The following is a 27356-nucleotide window of genomic DNA, read 5'->3' on the forward strand; positions in this document are numbered from 1 at the left end:
GAGTATCTTCGATCAGAGGGGAATGACCCATGTGGCTCTTCTTGTCACTTGTTTTAATTCACATTGCCCAACACTGTACCCTTCAGAATCCTATGCAAGGAACCTTAGGGGGACATGTTTCAGTTGAAGTGGAACTTTTCTCTTCACTTTGTGATTCCCCCATACACTTGACTCCTCTGTTTCTGAGAAAGATCAGCCAAGACTGGCCCTAAATCATCTAAGTGTCTCCAGATTGGCAGTGAAAGGTGTGGTACACTGTCTTCCTTTAAGGATGCTCTGGTCCTCCACCTGAACCTTCAGAGTCTACGCCTTCATGCATGGAAATTGAGCAGAGATTCTTAATTACCTTCCTGTTACCTAATGATGCATTAGATGTGATCTTATCTGCTTACCGTTGCCCCATCAAATTGATTTACTGTAGGTGATTGTGCCGGTTTGTCACTTGCTGCACAGATTGCCCCCTTGAAATATAGCTGCCTGACATCTCAGGATTATGCCTTCTTTGGCCCAGGAAGTTTGTATCAAGGGTACAATGAAGGGGCATCTAGCAGCCTTGTCTGCTTGCTTTGCCTCCTAGCATCTATTTTTTAAGTTCCATTGTTTGTCAATTATTGCAAGGTCCGGGCTATGTTTCCTCCCACTCTGTTCATTATCCTGCAGTTGGATTTTTAACTATTTCTTATTTTTTGATGAGAGGTTGGTTTGAGCCCCTTCACAGTTTTCCAATAAGGCTCATAAATTATTTCCTGTGTTGCCATTGTTTCCCTCCACGGATGTCACAAGTGTCAGGCTTCATTTCATCACTTTTTATCCTGACAAATTGGTCATCAGAACCAGAGCTGTTTTCCTTGCAAAGAAGGTGGCCCCTTTTCATCAGGGTCAATCTATCACTCGTCCTTCATTCTTTCCTCCCACCTACCCTGCACAGGAGATGGAGAGGTAGCAAAGACTGGATCTGAAAAGAGTGATGAGTTTTTATTTTGACTGCATGAAAAACATCTGTGAAGATGACCTGCTTCATAGGCTAGGTAGGCAGCAGACAAGGAAAACCAGTGCAGAAAAGGACCGTATCTGGGTGGATTATTCTGTGCATTGAAATTTGATATGCCTTGGCCCAAAAAGATCCACCGAAGGGCATTAGGGTACTCTTAATGAGGGCCAAATCTTCAACATCATTCTTGGCTAGGCGAGTTTCTATAGGTGACATCTTTAGAATGGCCACTTGGCCATCCCTTCATACCTTCGTCTAGCACTATTACCTTGATTCGAAGGTGAAAATGGGTAGTCATTTTGTCCTATCTGTGCTAAAGGACATTCTGGTATAACCATCCATCAAGGCCCTCCATCTTGTAGGTGTGTGTTGCTCTGGAATCTATTGAAGGGGTGAAGAATCTGCAGGTGGAAGTATCCATCAGAAGAAAAACGTGCTTGTCTTTGGTAACAGTGTTTCTGGTGAATACTCCAACTACCTGCAGATTCCTCACCAATCTCTCCCACCTCCCGGTTTGATGCATGGTTATGAGCCAACATAATAAGGTTCCAGTTTTCTGTTATTGCACTGCATGTCGTATCTGAAGGCATTCGGATCATACTGCTTCAGCACTGTGGAAAAAATGCAAGCCAAGCTGATGTCGTTACAAGGGTGTGGGCAATCTATGGGGTCAGCAAAGTCGCAGGGATGCCACTTCCATTTTCAAATGGAGTTGGCACCCCGTACCACTGTGTTAGAGCTTTGGAGAAACATTTTCTGGACCAGTCTGGTGCCTGGAGGAGTATTTCACAGGTGTAAAACTTACAGGTAGATAGAGTATCCACCACATTGTTACAGATGGTAAGTAACTTTTTCTTTCAGCTGTCTTCATTTAATAGTTTACACATGCTCCCTGAAATGAGTCGCAGGCTATATCCATCCTGGAAGCCTGAGTGGACCAGATGTTTCCGAGATTATGTGCTTTTAGTCATATGTTCAGGTCATGTCAGATTATTTTAAATTATTGGGCAGAGGTTGTACAGATGTTGTGTGAAATAGTAGACTGGTTGACATGTGGGCAGAGCTTTGCCTATTGCATTGAAGTATGATACTGAAGAGATATCAGATTAAGTGTAAGGTCTTTTTGCTCTTCTTAGTTTAAACTGAGTCGCCCTACATGGATATAAGCTGTGGAGCCACCTACACTTCCAAGAGTGTCTTGGAATAAACTGGTGGAAGAGGAGCCTCTGGTGAGTACTCACCCAAAAAATAACTATGGCATATCCTTGTGGAAAGAATTGAATATGACATGTGAACCAGATGACTAATACCCACAGATGTGAGAGTTCTTATGAAAGTTAAGGATTAGATATGTAAACAACTGTATGGGTAAGGTGTGTTAAAAATGTCTGAGTGCATATCGATTTATTGCTGTTTATAGATATTCTTGGACTCCTGGGCACCCCTCTATCACTGTCTTTGATGTTCACGAATCATATATATTTTTTAAGTCTTAATTAAGTGTTTTGCTTTGAGTCACCACTGTTATTATTCCCTTTGATTGTCAGATATCACTTTTGACAGGAATTGTATGTTTGTCACACTTTGAGTCTGTGTTTGGTATAAACAATTAGGCCCTCATTACGACTTTGACAGTCCCCGGACCACCAATCCGCTGTGGCGGTCACACCACCGCAAGGCCAGCAGAGTAGACCGCCATATCATTACCATGGCGGTTATCCGAACGGAACATAGGCAATACACCTCCAGTACCACCAGTGTGGACGGTCCATGGCAGTAGGCGGTAGGCATCTCCAGGCAGGCGGAGACCATGAATCCGCCGAGCATATTGCGAGGTAGCACACCGCCAGGATTTCTGGGGCGGTCGCACCACCACGAAAATCTTGACTGAAATGAACAATATCAAAGGAGACACTTGCCTTTAGGAACACAGACATGTCCACTGCCGCCATGGAACCGGAAACTTGAAGTCTTCCCACTGCTCCTGATGGCTATCCAACTCCAGACAACAACCGTAAGTACACCTGCCTAGCACACACTGAAGGGAAGGCCGTTATTACACACTCACACACAACACACACACCTGGCACTGCTAGCGACACACACACACACAAAAACACCTGTACCAACACACACACACCTACACACATACACACATAAACAACACACACCATGGCCATTCACACACCACAAACACACACCACTGCCACGTCAAACACATTCATACACAACACCACTGAGTCACACAACAACAACATGATCGCAATCACACAAACGCATTGGTAGAGAGGCACACTGCACACCTCCACAGGACAACATATACTGGCAGCAAAAAATAGCAGCAGTACACAACCAATCCAAACCAAAACATTGCCAAACAACATGTCAGATCACACTGCACTTCCACCCAACATACAAAGCACATCACAGATGCATCACTACACACAGACACACACACCCCTACCACACAATGCCACACAACACCCTCACAACACATCACAACAAAACCATAGCACAAGTCAACTACAAAACTCATGCTGCTACACAAACACATGTTGAAGGAAAGGCAGGACAAGTATGTTACCTTTGACACCAATGGCACTGTGGTGGAGATATATAGATATAAATATTATTTGTAAAGTCCAAGGATATGCAACATAGGCCTACTGGCCAGTCCAAAGGTTTACAGTGCCCCAAGCACACTGGGCATAGTGTCTGGCCCCAACTTGACTCTTGATTTCAAAGTGACCTCCACATGGCAGAGACATCAATTGGGCAGGCAGGCACCTCAGGGGTGAGGTGGGTGGAGGTGGGGGCTTGGGTTTGGGAGGGGGGTCATTTGGCTTGGGTTTGAGTTTGTGAGGTGGGTTTAGCCTTAGCCTTTGGGGGAGGGCCCTTAGCCTGTGATGTAGGAGGGCTGACCTTCTGTATAGTCGTGGTGAGTGCGCAAGTGGTGTATGGGGTGGATGTATGAGGGTCTGCTATTGTGGTGACGGTGGGTATGAGGGGACTTGTGGCTGGATCTGGGATTGTTGATGTGTTGATAGCAGGTTGAGTGGTGTAGTGTCTGTGAGGGAGGAGGTGGTGGGGGAGTCTGTAGGGAGTGAATATTGTGTCTGCATGTATGTGTTGTCTGTGTGCATGACAGTGGTGGGTTCTGTGGTGTTTGTGTTTGTCTTTGTGAAATGTGTCTGAGGTGGATAAATCGTGGTCTGACTTTGTGTTCTGGATGGGTGTGAGGAGAGGGGTGTGGGCTTGGGCACAGGTAGCTGGAGGGGGACAGAAGACGAAGGGACACTGGCTGCCATCAACGAGGAGGCCAGAGCCTTAAAGGATCTCTGCAGAGCAGTAAGGGCGCTGTGAATGCCTCTCACGTAGGCATTGCTGTGCTGCATCTGTGATGCCAGTCTCTGGATGGCATTCACAATGCTTGACTGTCCCACAGAGATGGACCTCAGGAGGTCAGTAGCCTCCTCATTGAGGGTAGCAGGGCTAACTGGGGTGCCTGCGGCAAAGGAGATGCCCACCCTCTTGGGTGAGTGGGTATGGGCAACTGGTTGGGAAGCTGCAGGGAGGACGGTGCTGGTAAGGGGGGGGTGGACAAGGATGATGCTGGGCTGGTCCCAGATGGGTCTGCCACTGCCAGGGAGTGTCCATTGGAGTAGGAATCAGAAGAGGATATTGTAGATCCGGTCTGCCCATGGCACTCCCCTCGCCCTCCGTCTCATTGGTCCCCTTGGCTCCTCTGGTGTCAGCCTTCTGGGTCCCGTGGGCTGCAGCTTCCCCACTCTCTGGTGTCCTTTCTCCTTCACCTGATGATGCTTATGCACACAGACAGGGGAGGAGAGGGAGCGAGGGTGGGAGAGAAAGAAAGGGTAGAATGAGTCAGTATCTGCCCATCATTCACATAGAGCAACAACTCATCATTCTGCTGGTATGCCATGGCAGGGCATGCCTTTACATTGACATGAATAACTATGGGAATAGGGGGAAACCAAAGCTATGCTGAAAAAACCTACTAACGTGGGAACATTGGCACACATTGACTTCGTGAAGGGTCTAACAGTGCACAGTTGCATAGTATTTGCACATTCCCGTGATCGATTAACTTGACATGTCTTGTACTATTTATCCCAACATTATTCTGCATGGGAAGGTAGCATGCCCACAAATCCATGTACAATGTGGTCAGTAAGTACCTGGCCCCTGCATGCATCTGCACATTCAGTTAAAGGCAGCTGATTGAGAACTCAGAAATTATCTCTGTCATTGTGGCAGAGTATTACTGAGAGCAATGCCTTAACACCTCAGGTATACTGATGCTGATGGAAGGGGCAGGTCTCTCAAAATATGTGAAGGGAGTCGAGACAAACCCTAACATGGAATGAGTACACTCATAAGTCACTGTCTGCATGGTATTGGCACACATACTCTATATAAATCCTGCCAGGCTGGCTGATACCCATAGTCCATGTGCATCTACCAATGATCCACACTACAACTTACCGCTAGTAGGCTAGCCAAACATTAACGAAGTGTGAGTGTGTACCTACTCCCTTGTGGCTGCTGTGTTGCACTCAAGCGTCCATACACCTCAGGGTAGGCCACCACCAAAATGAGGGCCATTGGGGGGGTCAGGGTCTGACTGGTGCCCCTCCCTCTTTGGGAGGACGTCCCCAGGTGGGCCTCAGCGGTCTTACGGGCCCTGCGTCTCACATCTTTCCACCAGTTTCTGCAGTAGGTGCTCCAATGGTTATTGTCCCCCAGGGTCTGCACTTGCTTGGCAATGGCACGCCAAATTACCTAATTCTGATGGGTGCAGACCTGCATGGATGACACAGACAGAAGGAGAAAGTCATGTACAGTGGCATCATAGCAACAGCAGTTAACTTCACATATCAGGCACATCTCATACCCACACTAACATGTCTAAACAGCACAAAATTACAAAAATCATTGCCACCTGCATGCATACACTCTTCGTGCGTTGTCACAATGCCTTTCAGCCTCACACACCACCATCAGACAGGACAGTATCATTGGACTCACCTGCTGCTGTGGTGCCCCATACAACTGTCCATGCAGGGGTAGGACCCCGTCCAGTAGCTTAAACTTCTCAAGGGTGAAGGCAGGGGCCCTATGTCCTGTAGGACATGGCATTATGGCTCCCAGAGACAGTACACAGCAGCTCATGCAGTGGAGGTTTTGCTTGCACGAGTGCCAGGAGTCAAGTGAGCTATGCAACAGAAAATGGCTGTCACAGCCACCGCAAAATTGACCTTCACCGCCGGCGGTGATCTTCATTGGCCCAGTCTCCCATAGGCAACAATGTTATCCAATGAGGAGTTGTACAGCGGTTGCGACCGCCTACCGCCATGATGACTAACGCCGGCGGAATGAGGTCACTTCCATCTGTTCTGCGCATGCTGGACAGGCGGCTGCCATTTTACATGTCGTCTGTATACCTAGGTGAATTATAAGTGTCTCATGGATGATATGTAGTGACGATTGCATCGATTGACTATGTCCACACATCAGAGCTGGGTTCACACATGTGACATTAATGTACAGTGTAGTTAGATGGACTGATGACAATGAAAGGACATATGCAGTCACTTGCTGCGTCAAAGACGAACTACCCATATCTGTATGTTAAAACGTTACATGCAGCTAATTACCTGTGGGAATAGGGTGTTGTTCAATGGAAGTGTCATATGTTTCCTGTGTGGCAAGCTGTATGTCTGGAGCTGAAACAATAATGTAGGATGGCCCCCTCTTCAGTCTACAAGCCCCAATGGATTGTGTATACTTCAGCGTTATGTCCACATTAATATTATGTATTACAAGTACAGTGTTTGGTGGCATGGGAACTGTCGACATCAGCCTGTGGTTTTTCCTTGCTCCTATTCCTAGATACCATGCAATGGTGAGAATGACACATGTACCATTGTACCGGCCCCTAGTTGACTTTGCTACCCTGGAAAGGAGACACATTACTATAGTCTGAACCGTCAGACCATCATGGAACTGTGTATCCAGTTGGAGCCGGACCTCTTGCCTGCCATATGTAATCCCTATGCAATCCCTCCTACAGTACAGGTCTTAACAGTGCTACCCTTCCTTGCCCCAGGCTTGTTCCAGATTACTGTGGGATTGACAGGGGGGATGTCATAGTCGATGTTCAGTATTGTGTTGAACGATCTAGTGTGTGCTTTGCTCAAACACCTAGATAGCTACATTAGGTTCCCCCAACGTGTGGATTTTCCCACTGTTAAAGCTGACTTCTATGATATGGGACATGTCCGTCTGTGATAGGGGCCACAGTTGGCACCCACACTGCTTTGGTTCCTCCCAGGGTCAATGAACAAGTGTATAGGAACAGGAAAAACTTTTACTCCATAAGTGTCCTGGTGGTGTGTCTCGCTGACCAGTATATCTCCCAAGTGACGGGCAGGTTTCTTGGATCTGTGCATAACTCCTACATTCTGAGGAACAGCAATGTTCCACACATGATGGCACATCTAGAGAGAGAGGGGGGCCTGATTCATTGAGATGTATCTGATAGTATGTGTGCAACTGTAATGTCACCTATCATCACAATCTAACCTGTGTCCCTACCAGTATTGTGATAGGTCCAACCTTTGTGCACACAGGCTATCCTAACCTTCCCTGACTGCTGACACCAGTGAGATACCTGACAACAGATGGTGAAAACTGTTTCAATGGGGCACACGGCAGAATGAGGCATGTCACTGAGAGGACTTTTGGACTACTGAAGACCAGATTCCAGTGTCTACACATCTCAGGAGGTGCCCTGCTCTACAGACCACTAAGGGTCTGCCAGATCATTGTTGCCTGCTACACAATCTGGCCCGAGACGTCACATACCATTACTTGGCAGCTCTGTACTCATGTCTGCCTTGTGACATAGACCCTCCTGGTGTGTGCCATCAGGGGAGGTGTTACTGTTCAAATGTCAGAGCTGTTTCCATGCTGTTGCCTAGCATAACTTCTCCAAAGGATTGACCATGTTGTATGTTCCCAGTAATGCAATATCAACTGCAAAAGCACTGCCAACCAAAGTAGTGTTATCTGTTTAGCTACTTATCCTCACTGTACACAATGGATGAATATGTTACATAACTTATACTGACAGTGGAACTTTGCTTTAGTTGTGTAATGTCAACTGTGAGGGATCAAGCATTGGGAATGCATGTTTTACAAATGTGGATCTTCCATGGTAATTTCTGTTAACATTCCACTTGCCAGTCCGCATAGGGAGGATGACAATGTACAACAATGTACTTCGAGTGTTGGATGGCAACATTGACTCCTATTGTGATGGTTGTCCCTGTCTTGCTATAATTGCAGGTCACTTATGTGGTGCTACTCTGGTTCCTGGCTAGACTGGTGGCTCCCTTGACATAGGATTACAGTATTTGTCTGTTCTACTATCAAACGTGATGCACATTGCTCCCCTTCTGTCCATCTTACAGACTTTTGCAGGTCAATGAGATAACTGAAATTACATGGTGTACTACAGATAATCTTACTTGTTACAATAAAGATGCGTAAGCAGAAGCTATGCTCAATGGTGTTTTCGATTTGTTTCACAAGTGCAATGTGTGAAGAGTGGGTTCATGGTGGATGAATTCATCAGAGCAGTCGGCCCAGGTACAGGTCCTGTATCCGAAGGTCATGAAAAAATGGAGACATGACGGTGGACAGTTAACAGGGTGTGTCAGTGGTAAACAAGGGAGAATGTTAAGTGTTTTTGGCCTTGGCATCAGGTCCTGCAGGCTCAATCAATCAAACAAATTTCTTAAGCGCAGTACTCATCCGGTAGGGGCGGGGGGGGGGGGTTTCTGCTCGAAAAGCCATGTTTTGAGGTGCTTTCTGAAGGTTAGGAGGTCCTGGGTCTTGCGTAGGTTGGTGGGGAGAGAGTTCCAGGTTTCGGCGGTGAGGTGAGAAAAGGATCTACCGATACAGGGGACTGTACCAAGGGCGAGGTTGGCAGAGCGGAGCTGTCGAGTTGGTTTGTGAAAGTTGATTTGTTCGTTGAGGTAGGCGGTCCGGTGTTGTGGAGGGCTTTGTGAGGGTGGACCAGGATTTTGAAGATGATCCTTTTGTTGATGGGCAGCCAGTGTAGGGATCTGAGGTGGGCGGAGATGTGTTTGTGGTGGGGGAGGTTGAGGATGAGACGTGTGGCTGCGTTCTGGATTCGCTGGAGTTTTCTCTGAAGTTTGACTGTGGTCCCTGCGTAGGGGGCGTTGCCGTAGTCCAGTCTGCTGCTTATGAGGGCGTGAGTGACCAATCTTGTTTCTAAAGGAATCCATTTGAAAGTCTTGCATAGCATGCAAAGGGTGTTGAAGCAGGAGGATGATATAGCGTTGATTTGCGGAGTCATGGAGAGAGATGAGTCCAGTATGATGCCAAGATTGCGTGTGTGGGTGTTGGGGGTGGTCCAAGGGTGGTGGGCCACCAAGAGTCGTTCCATGCTGTCTTGTTGGGGCCGAATATGATGATCTCGGTTTTATCTGAGTTCAATTTGAGGTGGCTTGCTGTCATCCAATTGGCGGTGGCGAGGAGTCCGGCGTGTGGGTTATTGTTGGTGGTAGGTGGGTTCCTCGTGAGGGAGATGATGAGCTGGGTGTCGTCAGCGTATGACATGATGGTGAGGCCGTGGGGGCGGATGATGTTGGTGAGAGGAGCTATGTAGATATTGAAAAGGGTGGGGCTGAGGTAGGATCCTTGGGGGACCCCACAGATGGTCTTGGTGGCTGTAGACCGGAAAGGAGGGAGGCGAAATCTTTGGGATCTTTCGGAGAGAAAGGAGGTGAGCCAGTCCAGGGCTTTGTGGCGAATTCCGGCGTCGAAGAGGCGTGTGCGGAGGGTTTGGTAGCATACGGTGTCAAAAGCTGTGGAGAGGTCTAGGAGGATGAGGGAGACGGTCTCGCCCTTGTCCAATCTGGTCCTGATGTCATCTGTACAGGCGATGAGGGCGGTCTCAGTGCTGTGGTTTTTGTGGAATCCAGACTGGGAGACGTTGAGTATGTTGTTGTCTTCTAGGAAGCGAGACTGTTGTATGTTTACGATCTTCTCTATGCCCTTTGTGGGGAAGGGGAGTAGAGAGATGGGTCAGTAGTTTGTGAGGTCTTCAGGGTCTGCTTTGGGTTTTTTGAGAAGAGCGTTGACTTCGGCGTGTTTCCAAATGTCTGGGAAGGTTGCGGTCTCGAAGGAACTGTTGATGACGGCCCGGAGCTGGGAGCAATGATTTGGCTGGCCTTGTTGAAGATGTGGGGGTGGCAAGGGTCTGAATGGACGACCTTGTTTGCTTGGGGGATCCTCAGCTACAGAGAGAGAGTGGTCTGTGGGTCCTCCGGCAAAGCCTCCATTCCACTAGCTGCGGCAGAAGTGGATGGCTCGGTTGCTATGTGGCTAGTGGAAGGGGCCTGCTGGTGGGTGGAGGACGCACGCAGGATGGTTGTAAGTTCTTTGAGCACCTGTGCAATGGTGGCCATGGAGGCATTGAGGGTCTACCACTGCTGCATGGCCTCCTGGTGTTATTCCCTCTGCAGCCTCTGGTTCCCATGCAAGGTGGAGAGTATCTGGTCCATCTTGTCCTGAGATTGCTGGTATGCTCCCAGGACTTGGGAGATGGCCTCCTGGCTAGTCGTTTCCCTTGGGGGCCTCATCCATTGCCCCACATGTGCCCTCCCACTGCCTCTGCCCCACCCCATGTCTATGCCCCTGGCACAGTGTGCCCACTCCCAGTTACACCAGGACCTTCATCGTCTTGGGTGTGAGGGGTAGACTAAGGTCCCTGTACGGTGGGGCACACAGCTGGTTGACCAGTCCTTAGGACTGGGGATGAGGGATGGCTGTGCTGTTGTTGCCACAGGGGTGGGGAGCTCAGATGTGGGCAGGGTGAGGCTGGTGGTGGTGGACTGAACAGTTGTCCAGATGCGCCAGGTAAGTCGTCCATGTCCAGACATCCAGAGTGTCCTCACTGGGGAGGGTTGGCTATCTCTGGCATCCTTTGCAGGGTGGCAGTGGCAGGGGTACCTGTGGATGGAGATGGAATGAGTTTTATTGTGGAGGTGTACTTGTTCATATCAATGTGGTGTGATGTTCAGGCTGAGGTGTTTTTGACCGCAGGGGTTTGCACCGCCAATGGTTTACCACCGTGCAATGACAACTGTGCTGATTTGTGGTTTGTAATATGGAGGGCGGAATGTTGTCGGCGTGGCGGTGTTGGTGGTGAGGGCACCTTTCTCCCACCCTCAGTTGGCCTGGCAGTCTCAGGTTTGTGGCTGTTTTGGGAAGTCTTCACTATGTGGCTCGTAATACGGCGGTCTGGATGACGCCAACAGTGGTGGTATTTTGGCAGCTGCCACCATGGCAGCCTTTCAAAAAGACCACCAAACTCGCAATGAGGGCCTTAGACTTTCTGATATTGATGCACATGCCACAGAGAAAAAGGAATAGATTTGTTACCTGCAAAACTCATATCCTCCTGTAGTATGAATAAACTTATCAAATCTTACCGAGTTTCTGGGGAGGATGTATGAAAAGTGGCGCTGCATATAGTGCAGCGCCACTTTTCTAGCACCCCTTAGTACCCCCCTAATGCCACCATGTGTGTGCCGTATCTAAGATATGGTACACCATGGCGGTAGTTAGGGAACTAGCATCAGAACTTTTGATGCTAGTTCAGAGCTTTGCAGAATTAGCATAAAAAACCCTGCAGAGTCCATTGAGGCCCATTGTAAACAATGATGTGCCTTCTTTTAATGCTAGGGACTCTTAAATCTGCTCCTCTGTGTTTCCCTTAACTGACATAACTATCTTTTTCACAATAGCTGTTCATTCTTACCTCGTTACTCCCACTTATACTAGTGGTTGTTTATTATTTTAGAAGTTATTGGTTCTGATGGTAGCCCTCGTGGTGTGTTTTTTGCCTAGGTACCATGATAGAATTTAGGTTCTTCCATCTTGAGTATTCTTATGCAGCTTCTGTCCTTTAATTCATTTAATATTTCCTCTTGCTTTTGATTTGGAACAGCGGAGTGTATGGGTAAACAACTATTATGAAGAAAGCTGGGTGCAAAGTGGGGTTCCCAGAAAACCATTTTCTTCATTTGGTGCTCTTTAGGAAAGTCTTAAGTAATGCTAGAGAGGTGTTTGTGATTATGCCAGAACATGTTGCTACTAGGAATAGAATTGATATACAGAGGGAGTAAGACAATATGAAGAATTATTTGAATAGATTGTATGAAAAGCCTATTGTGTGATGGATTATCTTCGACACAACCAAGTCGCAGCCTTCAAGGTCATAACATTGCCAGATGTGACATTTGAAGTGGTAAAACAATTTGGCAAGGGCATCACAAGTGAAACTTTAGAGTCTGCATATGGAGGCATATTATTATCTCATAGGGCATCTACTTTCGTGTTGACTTCAGTTTTTGATGTTGCATCTTCGAAAGGTTAAAGATGGACAGTGGCGGATTTTATGTTAGGAGGCAGGGGCACCCCATTTGTTCTTTTGTGACCTCCTGCACTTAACTAAAGTTATAATGAATACAGCGAGTTGGTGACTTATGCCTGACCTTAGCTCTGAGCGAGGGAAACATTTATAATAACTGTGCATGTCTAAGTGTGTGGTTCATGCTCCAGCATTTATTTATTGCCCACGCACAGCCCTCGTATTTCAAGTGAGCGCGGTGACGTCCATTGTTTATCTATTTACACTTCATCCCGGAAGTGCCGATAATAAACAGCCCTGGGCGTTTTACCCCTATTACAGTAATATGCATGTCACTCAACTGCGTGCCGCACTCTTATCAGCGCCTCCCTTTCCCATGTTGCTACAGGATGAGGTGACATCAGAGGATTTTGTTATCACACCCCACACTCGTATAAGATGAGAAAGGTGGCGCTTAGTGCGTGCAACATGACCCAGCTGAAGAGAAACCATCCAGTGTTTCAATTAATTCACGGTACATTGCACTGCCTGAAATTCCCAAGTAAGGTGCAACCTTTCAGTGACTACATGTAGAAAAATAATATCAATGGGATCTTTGTTCTCTCCCATCCCCCATCTAATTGCTAAAATTGTTCCAGCTGCATAGGGACAGTGTTAATGGATTCATAGTTAGGATTGCTGATGCTTATTTTTCCCCCCAGCAGATAATAGTTGGTTAAGGTGAAGTGGGACATCTTGCAATTTCACTGTCACATTAAACAAATGTAGTCTGCAAGTGAAATAAAATAGGCATTACCTAAGCCACTAAATTAAGTGTTACTTTTTGTTTCTGTGCGGAAATTGTTTGTCTGTGTAAATGGACGAGTCACTGATTTCCAGTCTTTGACAGGCAGAAGGACAGGTCTGAAAGGGCCAGTATGCAGTGTTGTTGGCCCTGCGTGCCATGCCAAGACCAAAACAAAAAAATACAGCCTACACGCAGGCCTTTCAGGTAGGCCTATCTGGCAATGTCAGAGTCCCTGACAGGCCTGTCCAACACTGCTGTTTGGAGAAGGTTCGTAAGTGAGTGGAAATTTTGGGTGACTGGGTATTAGAGGTGGAAGCGTTATGTGGATGGGTGAACATGAGTCGGTAAGTAAAGGAAGTCATTACGGGGAAGGAGAGAAAATTGTTTGTGTAGCAATGGCTGCGCATCAATAAAGTCCATGAGTAAAAACGATTGAGTTGGAGGGGGGGGGGAAGGGGGGGGGGAAATGGTAATGTTGGTCAATGTTTGAAGGAACTCAGGGCAGAAACAGTCTCTTGCCTTCAGCCTTTCTGAAAACTAGGTTGATGCATTAGTTCTAATTTTATTTTGGCCTAGGAGGACGAAAGACAAAGCGCACCTTCTGTGATACAAACATGTGACTAATGGGGCAGAAACAGCCAGTGCTGAAAGGATTGTTCCTACTTGCTGTGCTTGTTGGAAGTGTGAAATCTTGTGTATGGACTTATGCTCCACCACTTTTTGCAGTCACCAACTGCCACTGAAGACGGAGAGGGTGAGTTAAAGGAAAAACATGGTATGGGTCTTATCAAGAGAAAATTTCTCTCCTGCAGTGCATGCACACTGACAGTCATTCTCTCAATTACCCTAAAATGTTTGTTAAAAATGATGAAGACAATTTGACCGCCGTTTTGTACAGGAATTAGCAAATTATGCATATGTTAATACTAAGAAAGGAGAGTCATAATAACAGAAATCAACAGGCCTGGTTGGTGTGGTAAGCCTTGGAAGAAGAATTATCATGAATTCCTAAGTGCAGATTCTGAAAAAAGTGGCTTCAATAAGGATATCTTCTATACACATTGGTTAATTTCTCTTGTTTAGAACAGTGTGGAGAGGTTTGCCCTTTTTGTAAGCATTTTTACTCATTGTTGACTTATGGAAGGAGGTGTACTATTGCTAAAATAATCCCAATTTAGCCATTAGAATTTATGTATCTCTTGCTAAAATAACATTTCATCACCAGTTTCTTGCATTTCCAGCTGCTTAAATTTCAACTCACCTTCATGGGAATGACTATGTAGCTGCAGAAGAACATGTCAGAAAGTGCTGCCTTCTTTCAGAATTTAATGCAAGTGAAAGCCGTGCACCGTGAAAAATCATCTGAAAGGGTAAGTCAGGCAGGACCAGGTTCTAATCTTTAAGTACATGCAAAATAACTTTTGGTTGGTGAAGTGAGGGGCCCAGGTGCCGGAGTTGTGTGTGTCTTTGGTTTCCTCTTTTGTCTGCTACCTGCTATTTCCTTCCATCCAATTTCAGAAGGAGTTGTGTGACGTTTATCATTTTGAAGGTATTATTGACTGTTATGTACTAAACATACTTTGCTTACCCCTGGATCTGCATTTTGTTTTGTTTCACTGATCTTTTTAGGTGTTTCACTTTATCATTCCATGCCGTGGATTACTTATAAATTCCTTTGGTGAATCACCCCCACACACTTGATACCATCAGCCCAACTTTTGTATTGATTTTAAAATGTAAACAACAAAGATGTGCATCTGGTATGTTCTTATTTAAATTATAGGTGAGAATTCCAGACTTTTTGGCCCCTTCAAGTCTTTCAACATTTTGTAGGACGGAGCCTAAGGCTTTCAGTTAGGGCTTAATTTGCATACATGTAATTCATTGTAAGTAAATGGGTACTCATTTTAGGTGAGCATTTTTATTAATTATGAAAACAGTCAACTGCACTTCTGTAGCAGATTGTTTTACTCAGGAAGGCACAGTTTCTTCACAAATCCATGCATGTGATTTTAACAGAAAATTGGGCTGGACATTTACAAATCAATGTCCACAGATAACATGATGCAGGCAATACCAAATAACTGAATGGATATGGAGCAACATGATTGACCGGAGATTCACATTTGCTGAGTGTATTAATGCCAGAGTATTGTAACTTTAACGGTGCGTTTTTAATTTCCCTTGACAGCAGTGTACAAGCATGGTTAAAAGTGCATGTGTGTTTTGCGCATACTTGGGATAAACAAGAGCACATTGATATCTCACATTGTTTTGAAAAACAGGCACGTTGCGCCCATGGGTAGGTATTATTGATGCCTTTCCCATCAAAGTCATGTTCTTTTCTTTAAGTACAGCATTATTCTTAGCAACTGGGTTAGACTTGCCATCCTTCGAGTGGTCTCCCCTAACTTTTTGCCTCTGTTCCCTAGGTTGTTGATGTGTGCTGGACTCTGTTTTTGCTGTTTTTGTTCTGCTATCCAGTGCTAAAGTGGAAGTCCTCTATGTTAATTTACTGGTAAGTCCCTAGTACAGTTCACTAGAGGTGCCCAGGGCTAGTAAATCAAATGCTACTAGTCGGCCTGCAGCACTGGTTGTGCCACCCACATTAGTAGCCCTATAAACATGGCCCCGACCTGCCACTTCAGTGTCTGTGTGTGCAGTTGCAAACGACCAATTCGACTTGGCAAGTGTACCCACTTGCCTGGCCTATACCTTCCCTTTTCTTACATGTAAGACACCCTTAAGGTAGGCCCTGGGTAGCCCCATGGGCAGGGTGCAGTCTGTATTTAAGGTAGGACATATAATAATGTGTGTTATACATCCTGACAGTGAAATACTGCCAAATTCGTTTTTCACTGTTGCAAGGCCTGTCCCTCTCATAGGTTAACATGAGGACTACCTTTAAATATGATTAAAGTGTAGATTCCCTTTGGGAGCAGATGGAGGTGGAATTTGGGGTCTCTAAACTCACAATTTAAAAGTACATCTTTTAGTAAAGTTGGTCTTGAGATTGTGCGTTTGAAAATGCCACTTTTAGAAAGTGGGCATTTGCTTGCTTAAACCATGCTGTGACTGTGCCTGTTTGTGGATTTCCTGTCTGGGTTAGTTTGACAGTTGGGCTGTTTGCACTTCTCACTAGACAGTGACACAGAGGGAGCTGGGGTATAGCCTGCATATCCTGATGAGCCGTCTGTACTAGGAGGGAGGGGAGGAGTGGTCACTTACACCTGAAAGGGTTGTGCCTGCCCTCCCACAATGCAGTCTCCAACCCCCTAGTGTGTGTCTGGGGCCTGGCCAGGCCAAGGCAGGATTTCACAAACAAGAGAGACAAAATGGGTATAAGAAGAGCACCCAAACCCCTGAAAAATCCGATCACTTCTGGAAATCTAGAGGAACCTCTTCCTGGAGAAGAGCTGAAGAGCTGAGGAGAAGTGCTGCCCTTTCCTGTGACTGTGCTGTGTGTAGCTATCCTGCAGTTGCTGCTTCTGCCTGTCCAAGGGGACAAAGATTGGACTTTATTGTGCATTGCTGCTCGTGAAGAAATCTCCAAGGGCTTGTCCTGAGCTTGCCTCCTGTTGAAGTCTCAGGGCCATCAAAGACTTCCCCTGCCAGCACCTGGACTCTCTGCTGGGACTCCTGCCCTGCCAAGTGGTGCCCTATCCAGTTCCTTGGCCCCTGAAAGTTAAAGCTGGCAGACTAAGACTGAAAATCCACACACAGACCGCGTGCAGGGAAAATTTCGATGTACCTTCTGAGATTCTGCTGAGAAACGACGCGCCGCCAGCTTCGCGGCTGAAATCTACGCTCCACCTGCATCGCGGCTGGAAGATCGACGCACGCGGGTGGAAAAACAACACGCAACACCCGCTGATGGAGGCTGATAACGTTGCAACGCACATAGCGCAGGTTTGCTGATACCGTGTGGCAGGATTTTCGACGCAAACCTCGATTGGTGTGGAAAAACAACGCAAAGCCTGCCCAGACTGGAGGTGCCTGTCCTGATCGACGCACTGCTCTCCTGCGGAGAGGTAAACTACGCACGCTACCTGACTGCAGGAGGAACAATGCACGGTCTCGCTTGTGAGTAAGAAATCGACGTATCGCTGGCCTTTTCTGATGCACACTCGCCCGTGCGGTGTTATTTTGAGGCAACCCAGGTACTTTTTCACGCTAACAGCGTTAGCACTGTTTTCTAAAGGTTTTAAGACTCTTTTTGCTTTTTAATTCATAACTTGAGTATGGTGGATTTTTGTCGTTTTGTTTAGATAAATATTACCTATTTTTCTAAACCTGTATCATGTCATTTTGTAGTGTTTTCACTGAGTTACTGTGTGTGTTGGTACAAATACTTAAGCCTTCCTGCTTCTGCCAAGCTACCAAGGGGGTGAATGGGGGTTAACTGAGGGTGATTCTCCTTTGCCCTGACTACAGTGAGGGTCCTTGATTGGACAGGGGGATACCTGACTGTCAACCAAAGACCCCATTTCTAACAAACTGCTTCTCTATCTGTCGTCCTTGGGATTATCCATGTGATCACAACCAAATAATTGTATATACTCTTGTTAATCTCATTTTACACTGCCACTCTCACAGTGACTATTATAGTTCTAATCTAGCTTTCATTATGTCAGTCTGACTGCTTTTCATTTATCCTTTTATTCAGGACTGAGAACCAAGTGGGTGAGACTGTGACTTGGGATGCAGGTTTCAGGTAAATTGACCATTCTATATGTTTAAAGCCTTTTTTAAGAAGACTAAACTTGTTTGCCATTGGTGCCTCAAGTTCTCTTCTTTTCCAGCTCTTATCAGTCATACTTCAAAATTGATTACCTGCGCTCTTCTAGGAGTTTGTCACCAATGTTTCCACCATACAATTGAATAAATAGATATTTCAGATCACACTTTAATTTTTGTTTGTGGAAAAGTATGACTTTCTTGACTCTTCCGCAAGATTGTCTTTCAATACTGATGTTGTTTTAAAGAGTGACATTTTAAACATAATGTTAAATCTTATTACAAACTGTTTTAAGTGTAAGAATATTGATAGTGACGCAGAAAAAGCCCTTCGGGAGAAATTTCTATATTGACTCATGATGACAAATTGTTTAATGTTAAACTCTCTGAAAACAGATTGCAGAACAGTTATTCATTACTTCAAACATTATTGAATACAAATTACAAATTCAAACTACAAAAATTGAAATATATATAGTAATAAAAATTTTGCTTAGTAGAAGAACAGGTTACTAATTTTTAAATGATAATCCTAAGTATCTTAATTACAGTATATTAGGGAAACATTTAGCTGATTGATTATTAAACATTAGATGATATACATATATTATAGATCAATGTTTGTTGCCTGCCAATTCGCAAAATGATAAACTCTTATTTGATGCTCCTGTCTATTGAAGAAATTCAAATTGAAATTACTTCTCTCAAATGTGGAAAAGGTACTGGATCAGGTGGTCTACCTTCTGAATTCTATAAAACATTTTCCTCCAAGTTAATTCTAATTTAATGCTTTTACTTTCTGTATTTTGGAACAATATTCTAATGCCTAGGTCACCCATTGAAGCCTTGATTAAAGTTCCACCTTTGTTTCCAATTCCTTGAAAAAGATGGACTTCAATTGTGATATTATCCTTTGCAGTGTCACAGAGAAATTTGAGAAATGGTTGTCATTATTTTTAAATTGTGTTAAAATTGAAGTTATTAAGAGGATCATTGCCTCTCATGTTTGTCACCAATTTTATATCCTAGAGAAACACTATAAAATAATAACAAACTGTATATGTAATTATAAGATGCTAAGAGTAAAGTATAATAAACTCAAAAAAGTACTAAAACGTATGGGCGTTTACCAGATTTCCAAAAACACTTTATTGCTTTTTGGATTAGACAAGGATCTTTGTGGTTTAATTCACCTGATTCTGATTTGTCTCCTCAAAGGATTATGATTTAACGCACTAGTTCAACCTTTTCCACTTCCAGCTAGCATAAAAACCACAAATAATAAAAATCAATAATTTATCACCAATTAGCAAAGCCACCAAATTAGCTCTTTTTTAAATTTGATACATTATTCTACTCTAATATTAAATATTTCAAAATAATGCCACGTCAGCATAACTTTCTTAAAATGACATAAAACAATTAATTTTGAAAATGTATGTTAGATGCTGGCATTTTGTTCCTCGTGTTATATGTCAAGGGGTTAGCTTTTCAAATGAAATACTCTCCAATCTTCAGAAGTTCACAAATACAAAATCATCTGATTACATTCTTAAAGTTATGATTGCTTTACCTATTGCTAAAATGTGTGCTGTAGAATTATGCTTGAATGTCATTTCTAAAATGTACAGTAAATTTACCATTATCAATTCAACTTAAAGTTTATTTCAGACCATTGGGATTCTGAGTTCTCCTTGAATTTCTCCATATAAATAATTGTCCCATCACATTTGAGGTTGGATATCAGTTTCAGTTGGCCAAACCAACTACCTTGTGTTGTGCAACTCCCACTAGACGTCCTTCAAACTATTCAAAGCTAAATTACTTCAAAATGCAATTTGCTGACCTTCACTATATCATTGCCAACTTGTAATAGAATATTGGACCAAGGTATGGGAAATTCTCAATCATTTTTTATATTTCAGATACTATATCTAGTAAGATAATTATTGGTAAATTATATGCATTAGCTCACCTTTTACATTAGACACAAATGGAATTATTTGATATTCTTAGTTCTTCTGATTTTAATTCAGTTGCCTCCAATTGGGAAGATATTGTCCATTCTTGGTGGGCCTGGATTATTTTTGCTTGGAAAACATTTGCAGAATGACCTTTTGCACATGCAATTTACCACAATTTTAAATCAGGCGGTAACCAGGTGCAACCTATATAAAGCGGCCCAGAATGCCTCAGCCACTCTTCCACAATGGCTGCACTCTACGTAAGGCGAGGAGGATGAGGATCTTGGCAGGTTTGAGGAGAGTGAGGAGGAGACAGTGCGCATAATCCTTTTTGACCAGACAGAGGAGGATATCTATGAGAAGTACAGGTTAAGCCCAGCCATGATACTTGACCTGATAGCTGATCTACAACCCATACTGCAGCGCACCACACACAGGACCAATATCATACCCACCCACGTGCAGGTATTATGCTCTCTGCACCTATCAACCTCAGGGAGCTATAAAGGGATCATAGCAGCAGCAGGAGGGGTCTCATAGAGTGCCCTCTTACAATTTTTCAATGCATTTCTCAATGCCATGTTGAGCAAAATACAAGAGCACATAAGATTCCCCAACACCCCACAGGAATTACAACAAACAAAAATACATTTTTATCAGATTGCACAATTCCCTCATGTCATAGGTGCCATCAATGGGACACATGTAGCAATCTGTCCACCAATGGTCACTGAGTATGTTTATCGGAACCGTAAAAATCATCATTCCATGAACATACAGGTGATTAGCAATGCCTCTAACATCATCACCGATCTTGTGGCCAGATACCCAGATAGCACCCATGACTCCTACATCTTTCGCCACAGTGGGATTCATACAAGACTGCTAGTGGGGAGTTTGGCGAAGGATACCTACTGGGTAAAGTAACAGATGACTATGTTGCATTGAAGTAATAGTGATGTCAGATTCCAACAGTACTCATTTTACCCTCTGTTCATTCCAGGAGACAGTGCCTACGCAGTGCGCACCTACATACTGACGCCCTACCTGAACCCTGCAACACCTGCAGAGAGGAGGGACAATGCTGCACACAGGGCAACCTGCAGTGTGGTGGAGCGGGCATTTGGTCTCCTGAAGAGCCGCTTCAGGCGCATCCATAAGAGTGGAGGGGCACTACAGTACAGCCCAGAGACGACATGTAAAATAGTGGCCGCATGTGCAATGTTGCACAACATAGCAACAAGAAGGGGCATACCGGTTGAAACAATGGAGCCGGACTCTGATGAAGATGGTGATCCCTTACCACCCCATCACCCAGTAGACAGGACCAGTGCAGCAGAGGGCAGGCAAAGACGTGCTGACATCACGCGCAACCATTCCTAATGCAAGTAATGACAACACTTCTGCAATTTTATGTCTTTCTGCAGTTAGCAACTTTATTACCTTGACTTCAGGTGACGTATGTGTCAATAGGACATAGCCATGAAGCATAGGCTACCATGTACAAATAACAGTGTCACACTATTAGCATCATAGTATACCTACATGTTACGGTAGTCCCCTGTAGGCCTTAACATTACTTCCTACGTCCACGCACTCCACTTGAGTGCTCAGTGGCATCACTGGCATCTCTTGTAGCGGGTTCACTGGCAGTATTGTGTCTGGTACTACGACGCCTAGGGTCCATCACAGGGGCTGTAAGACTGCTGAGGCTAGAGAACTCCTCACTATCTCCACCACCCAGTTTGTTATTTGTAGCACTGGGTGCTTTCTGCATTGCAGCCAGGACATTGGTTATTTGCACCAAGCCATGTGCAACGTCCTGACTGCAGTGTGCCATCTCCACCTGTATGCCTACAGCACGTCGTGACATCATGGCAGCTGAGCTAGCAAGCCGATTGACCGATCTGCAGAACCCATTAAACCTTCTTGTGAATTGGTGATGGCGCCTACAGCGGCTGACATACTCCTGCTGAATCTCAGTGCAGAGGTCCCTAATGGCATTTGTCAAGTCCTTTGTGTTCTCGACTGCTGTTTGCTGTCCCTCTTGCAGTGACTCCAAATGCTTTTTCATTGTGCCCATGTTCTGATTGAATGACGCCAACTGCCTGTGCATTGACCTCATGTGTTTGCATTGCAGACTGCTGCACTTTCAGCATGGAAGCTTCAAGTCTGCCAAAGATTGATGGGCCCTCTCTTTCCTCTGTGCACTGTCTGCCTGCATTGTGACACCTCCTGAGGGGAGTTGACCGACGCTGTGGCAGGGACTGCTGTGTACCTGTGGATCTATCCTCTGGGGGTGGTGTGGGGAGTTCATCCGAGTCCACGTTGTACTCTGGGAGAGGTAACACCCTTGCCTTGCGTCCGGTTGGTGCAATACTGAGAGACTCACTTGTGTTGGAATCGGACTGTGGCTGTGTTTCAACATCCCCCACATTTCCACTTTCTGCTGCAGCAGGGCCCGGGACATCTGCAATGACAATGTGCAGCATGTCATTAATGTATATCGCACAATAAGTAGCACAATAGTAACATTTCTACTCTGACATCGTATCACTGTGACATGTGTGTGTTGTTTCTCTATGTAGCTTAACATCAAGTTGTTTTGAATGTGGTTTATTGACCTTTGGATTGTAGCCTGTCACTCCCATAAGGCATTGTTGTGTTGTATGTAAGATGTGGCTTGGACTACTTATCATGCTGCATCAGGCTAATAGCTATTTCTAGGGGGCCCATGCACATATGGGATACACATAATTACTGCCCTTACCTTTGCTGGTGCTGGGTGTCCCTGAGGTGTCAATGTCAGTGGCACAACTGACGGCTTCCGGAAGCAATGTGGACTCCACCATGTCTTCTGTTGGTGTGGATGGTGTCTGGGTGGGTGGTCCTCCTCCGGTGCTCCTTGCCTCCTTTAGCCTGTTGGCTACCCTTTCTTCTGCATGGGAATGCAGGTCATACCATCTCTTGCGTATTTCCTCCACAGAGTGCTGCACAACACTCACTGCACAGATTTTTGTCTGGATTTCCAACCAGAGTTTCCTTTTCTCACTTTCACGAACCTGTATTGAGTTCTTCCCAAAGAGTTTGTCATGGTTCCACCTCCAAATCCTGCTCACTGAATTTGAGCTTGCGCTTCTTGTCTCCCTTGTCCTTCACCTTCCCATCAGTGGCCATGTTGCAATTTGGTCCTGGCTGGATCACAAGGCTGGCTCCCTGGTGCTGGGCTGTGTCTCCCTGCCTGCTCCTGTGGGTGTGGCTCCTGGAAACAGCATTGGCTGACTCACTTCTGGTGATGTTATCAGCCTGTTCCAGTTTTCCGTTTTCGCAATTTGCAATTTTCAGATACTTGTGTTTGCGAATTCACTCGCAATTTTGACACATCCCATTTTGCATTTCTAAAATAGCGATTTCTTAAAATTTGCTATTTAAGAAATGCAAACCAGGAGCTTGATACATCTGGACCTAAATGCTTATTTGTTCTAACTTTGGAAAAAGCTTTTTGTCATATTCCTTCTTTAAACATATTCCACTAATTGTTGTACATTGTCAACCCTTTTTACAGAGTAACAATTTTATGGTTTTATTTGCTACTGTTTTTTGGCTGTCAATACATTCTTAACATTCAGTAAAAAACTTTGAACTTCTTTCAGTGTATGGGTAAGTGAGTGCATGGATGTAAGTGGGAAGTTGCTTGTTATGTTATTAGCATTTCCTACTGCTAACAGCCAGTAACAAAGCAAAGGAACACTAATCTCCAACTGCAAGTATCAGTGTATGTATGTCATGTGGATTACCCCTTTGAAGTAATCCAGGACTAACCCAACCTTTCATCATTTCAATAAAATGAGTAACATTTAGCCACAGGTAAAAATAACACCTATTATATTAGACTCAAAACAACTCTGTGATGTTCACCACTTAAGTTGATAAATATTATTTTTCTTCTGCACATAGAAAGGCTTAATAAGATAAACTGTCAATTGCCTACTTTTGGAAAATAGTGAGAATTCCCTTTTAAAAGTATATAAAGCTTTGGTCTATATACCACCACACTCGTGGTTGCGGTCTGAACTGCCGCTAATGCAGCGACCCGACTGCCACATTACAACCCTGGCAGTCGGGCCACCAGCTCCGACGGAGTTCCTAATCCTCACGTTTCTGCACAAAATCAATCCTGGGAAGTGCTTTCCTTGGGATTACAACCTCATTCTCCGCAGGCCTTTTCATGGTGGTAACACCGGAGAACGGGTGCAGGGAGCCTCGGGGGGGCCCCAGCACTGCCCATGCACTTACCATGGGCAGTACTGGGGGCCCCCCTGTCCAGCACCGTCACAATGTTCACTGTCTGCTTTGCACACTGCAGGCTACAACATTGCCGCTGGTTCAATTACGAGCCTGAAACAATGCTGCATGTTGAAACTTGCATGTTTTCTGTGCACTATGCCATTCATTTTTCTTTGGTTGGTAAAAAGAGTGCCATCGTTTTTGGATACTAATGGCAGTGTTGAGATTTGAAGCTGTGATTGTGCTGCAGAGAGAACTGCTGTATGAAAATACTAAGGGGTATATTTACAAGCCCCGTGGTGCAGGGCAGTGAAGCAAGTGACCTTGCTGTGCTGCCCTGCGCCACATGGAAGGGGCAGATATGCACCATATTTACAAGATACTGTGCATATCTGTCCTTTCCTTCTGTGCTGGTGAACAGATTGATGCCTAGCACCAATGCAGGCACCCTTGCACCATGGTGCAAGGATGTCTGCATTGTCAGCAGGTTTATTTTTATACAGGAAAGGGCACCTTTCTGCACAAAACCAATCCTGGGAGGCTTTTTTCTCTTTCTTTGTGTGCTGCAGAATGCCCTACAGCATAGCTTCCAGGCCATGAAAAGCCATGCAAAGTGGCTTTGCGTAGCTTTGTAGATTTGGGCCTTCACTCTGCGCCGTCGATGATTCACAAAAAGTGCTGCAACGGGGGCGCCTGGGCTTGTAAATATGCCCCCAGGTATTTATTGTGATGTTTATTTGTGGTCATATTTTTACTCCAGTTCTCTGATAGTTAATGTCTCTTAAGAGTCATAATGTCAACCTTTGTCAAAGTCTGTATGAGCCCAACCTTCCTTAGAAGTGCTCACTTTTCTCTTCCACTCAAAAATCTATCCTTTCCAACAACAGGCTAATAGCCATTATTTCACCTTTACATTCTGTCATTCATTTATTCATTCATTCCTTCATCCATCATTCACCAAGGTGAAGTCAATCTAATTGAGGGTGTAATCGCACATACCTGCATAGTATTGATTGGTTTAAACTACAAGTTCTGGGTTCATCTTTGCTGCCCCCTTGCTTAGATACATGCCATTACCTGGCACTTCTACTACCTTCAGCCAGCTTTACAGAACGTCCCGATGGACTATTTTATTCACTGCTTTACTGTTTTGACAGACTGTACATCACAATCTCCTGATTATTAATTGGTAATTGCCATTCATTTGGTTTTCCTGTACTATTTTTCCCCTTGTTCACTTCCCTTTGTATCACCTACCTGTAAAGAGATGCACACATAGTTAAATGGCATATAGCAAACAATTACTCTTGCACAATGGCATGAACATGATAGCTTAGAGATCCCCCAACTAGGGACTAAGGCATCTTAATTGCGTCGCTTTCTGACCTAAAGTACTGGTAATTTGTACCTACTCTTCCCTTGGACTATTTCTTAAAACATCCACTTTGCGAGTTCTTCCATTAGCAGCTTGTATATTATTAGTATATACTTTCCCTGAACCTTTATGCAATCAAAATCCAGTTTTTTGATTCCTGGTTGGGCCCTATTCTGCGCATATTTATGTGAAAATCGAAATTCCCGTGACCACTTTTTAGGTCTTAACTAGGCAGCACTTGTGCTGTCTCTGAGACATGCTGTATCCAGTCTGTGGGCTTTCAACACCCCATCTCTGCCCATCTGTTGCCTACTTGCTTGCACCCCTCCCTCCCGTCATTGCTGCCATCCTTCCTACGGTGCTCCTTGTTTTGAAAGGGAGTTTCCTTTTACTGCTTTTTGTTGGCCTTCTCTGGCCATCTGTTGCCTCCTCTCTCACACTCCCTCCTTCCTGTCATTGCGGCCATTCTTCCTGCGCCGCTGCTTGTTTTGAAAGGTAGTTTTTTGCTCTGCCCCTGGGGATCGTATTTCCTTTTCTGCCGTTCTCAGACACAAGAACTTAATAAACAGGTCATCCACATACGCCTCTCGTGTAGCCTCAATCCATAGCCTTGAATCAATCCACGAGAGTCTCAATCCTTGCGCTGCATGCGGCTCGCGCTGCCACCTTCACATTCCACTCTTGAGCCAAAGAGCTTTAATCTGTCGCATGGCTTCAACAAGCAGCTCTTACCCTCTCTTTCTTCTCCTTACCTTTATTTGTTCCCTTGTGAAATGGATCCCAAAAATAAAGAAACACTTTTGTTGCAAATGTCGTCTTTTTCTGACATTATTCTATTCCAAAGTGCAGCATCAGGACGGAGAGAAGAAAAAAGGTTCAGAATATGAACAATAAATAAAAAAACAAAATAAAGCAAGACAGAGTGGGCGCAAAGTGGCCAGATTGGTTTTATCCACACACACATTAGCACCACTTTGCAGAGTCTGCTAGTGAAGTGCTTCTTTTGTTTTCTCGTCTTGCTTTGAAAAACACTGGGGAATATTAGCAAGCCCCTTGCGCACACTTGCAAAAAAACTTTTTACGATAATGCGGTGTTAAGGAGGCCATTTCACGTGCCATATGTACAAAGTGGCGCACTGCATGCATTGAACCACTTTGTAACCCATTGCGCCACATTATGCCTGCACCAGCCATAATGTATGCAGGGGAGGGCGTTCAAATACAGGAAGGCCCGTAAATATGTCGCAATGAAATTTACAAGCTTTCACTGTGCCATTTTAACGTCATTTTTAAAGCCTGTCTGAGGCAGGCGTTAAAGTGATGCTGCCATTGTTTTCAATGGGCCTCCCTTGACTTTGCAGGATTAGCGCCCTCATTTTTGGCGCTTATCCTGCAAAGCACTACATCACCATGTTTAATGCTATTGTCCTAACATGCGCCGTATTGCAAATATGGCACATACATGTTGTTGGTAGGGGGGCGCAGGGCAACGCAGAGAAAAGTGACACATCAGGGCTGATGCACCACTTTCTTGTAAATATGGCTCATTGTTTTCCCCAAATGGGGGAGGGACTGCACCATTCCTGGAGGTACTGAAATACCTGGTTGATGTGTACAATGGAATACGTTTAATGTCATCCTTATCAGCTGTTTTCCTTTGCTGAGAGTTTAGACATGTGTTACAGCATCCTGCTTGCTTAATGTTACCTCATGCTGCATACAGGCGG

The 27356-nt window shown here is 44.9% G+C and overlaps 1 long non-coding RNA gene across 1 annotated transcript; it reads left to right on the forward strand.

The window, feature by feature from the left end:
* The first annotated feature begins 13772 nt into the window (after positions 1–13772).
* Positions 13773–21129, forward strand: LOC138288556 (uncharacterized). Its single transcript, XR_011202455.1, has 4 exons — positions 13773–14020; positions 14508–14636; positions 17933–17980; positions 20971–21129. It is a non-coding gene; the product is annotated as an uncharacterized lncRNA (long non-coding RNA).
* Positions 21130–27356: the final 6227 nt, after the last annotated feature.

Source organism: Pleurodeles waltl, chromosome 4_1, assembly GCF_031143425.1.
Source record: "Pleurodeles waltl isolate 20211129_DDA chromosome 4_1, aPleWal1.hap1.20221129, whole genome shotgun sequence".
Classification (NCBI taxonomy): Eukaryota; Metazoa; Chordata; class Amphibia; order Caudata; family Salamandridae; genus Pleurodeles; species Pleurodeles waltl.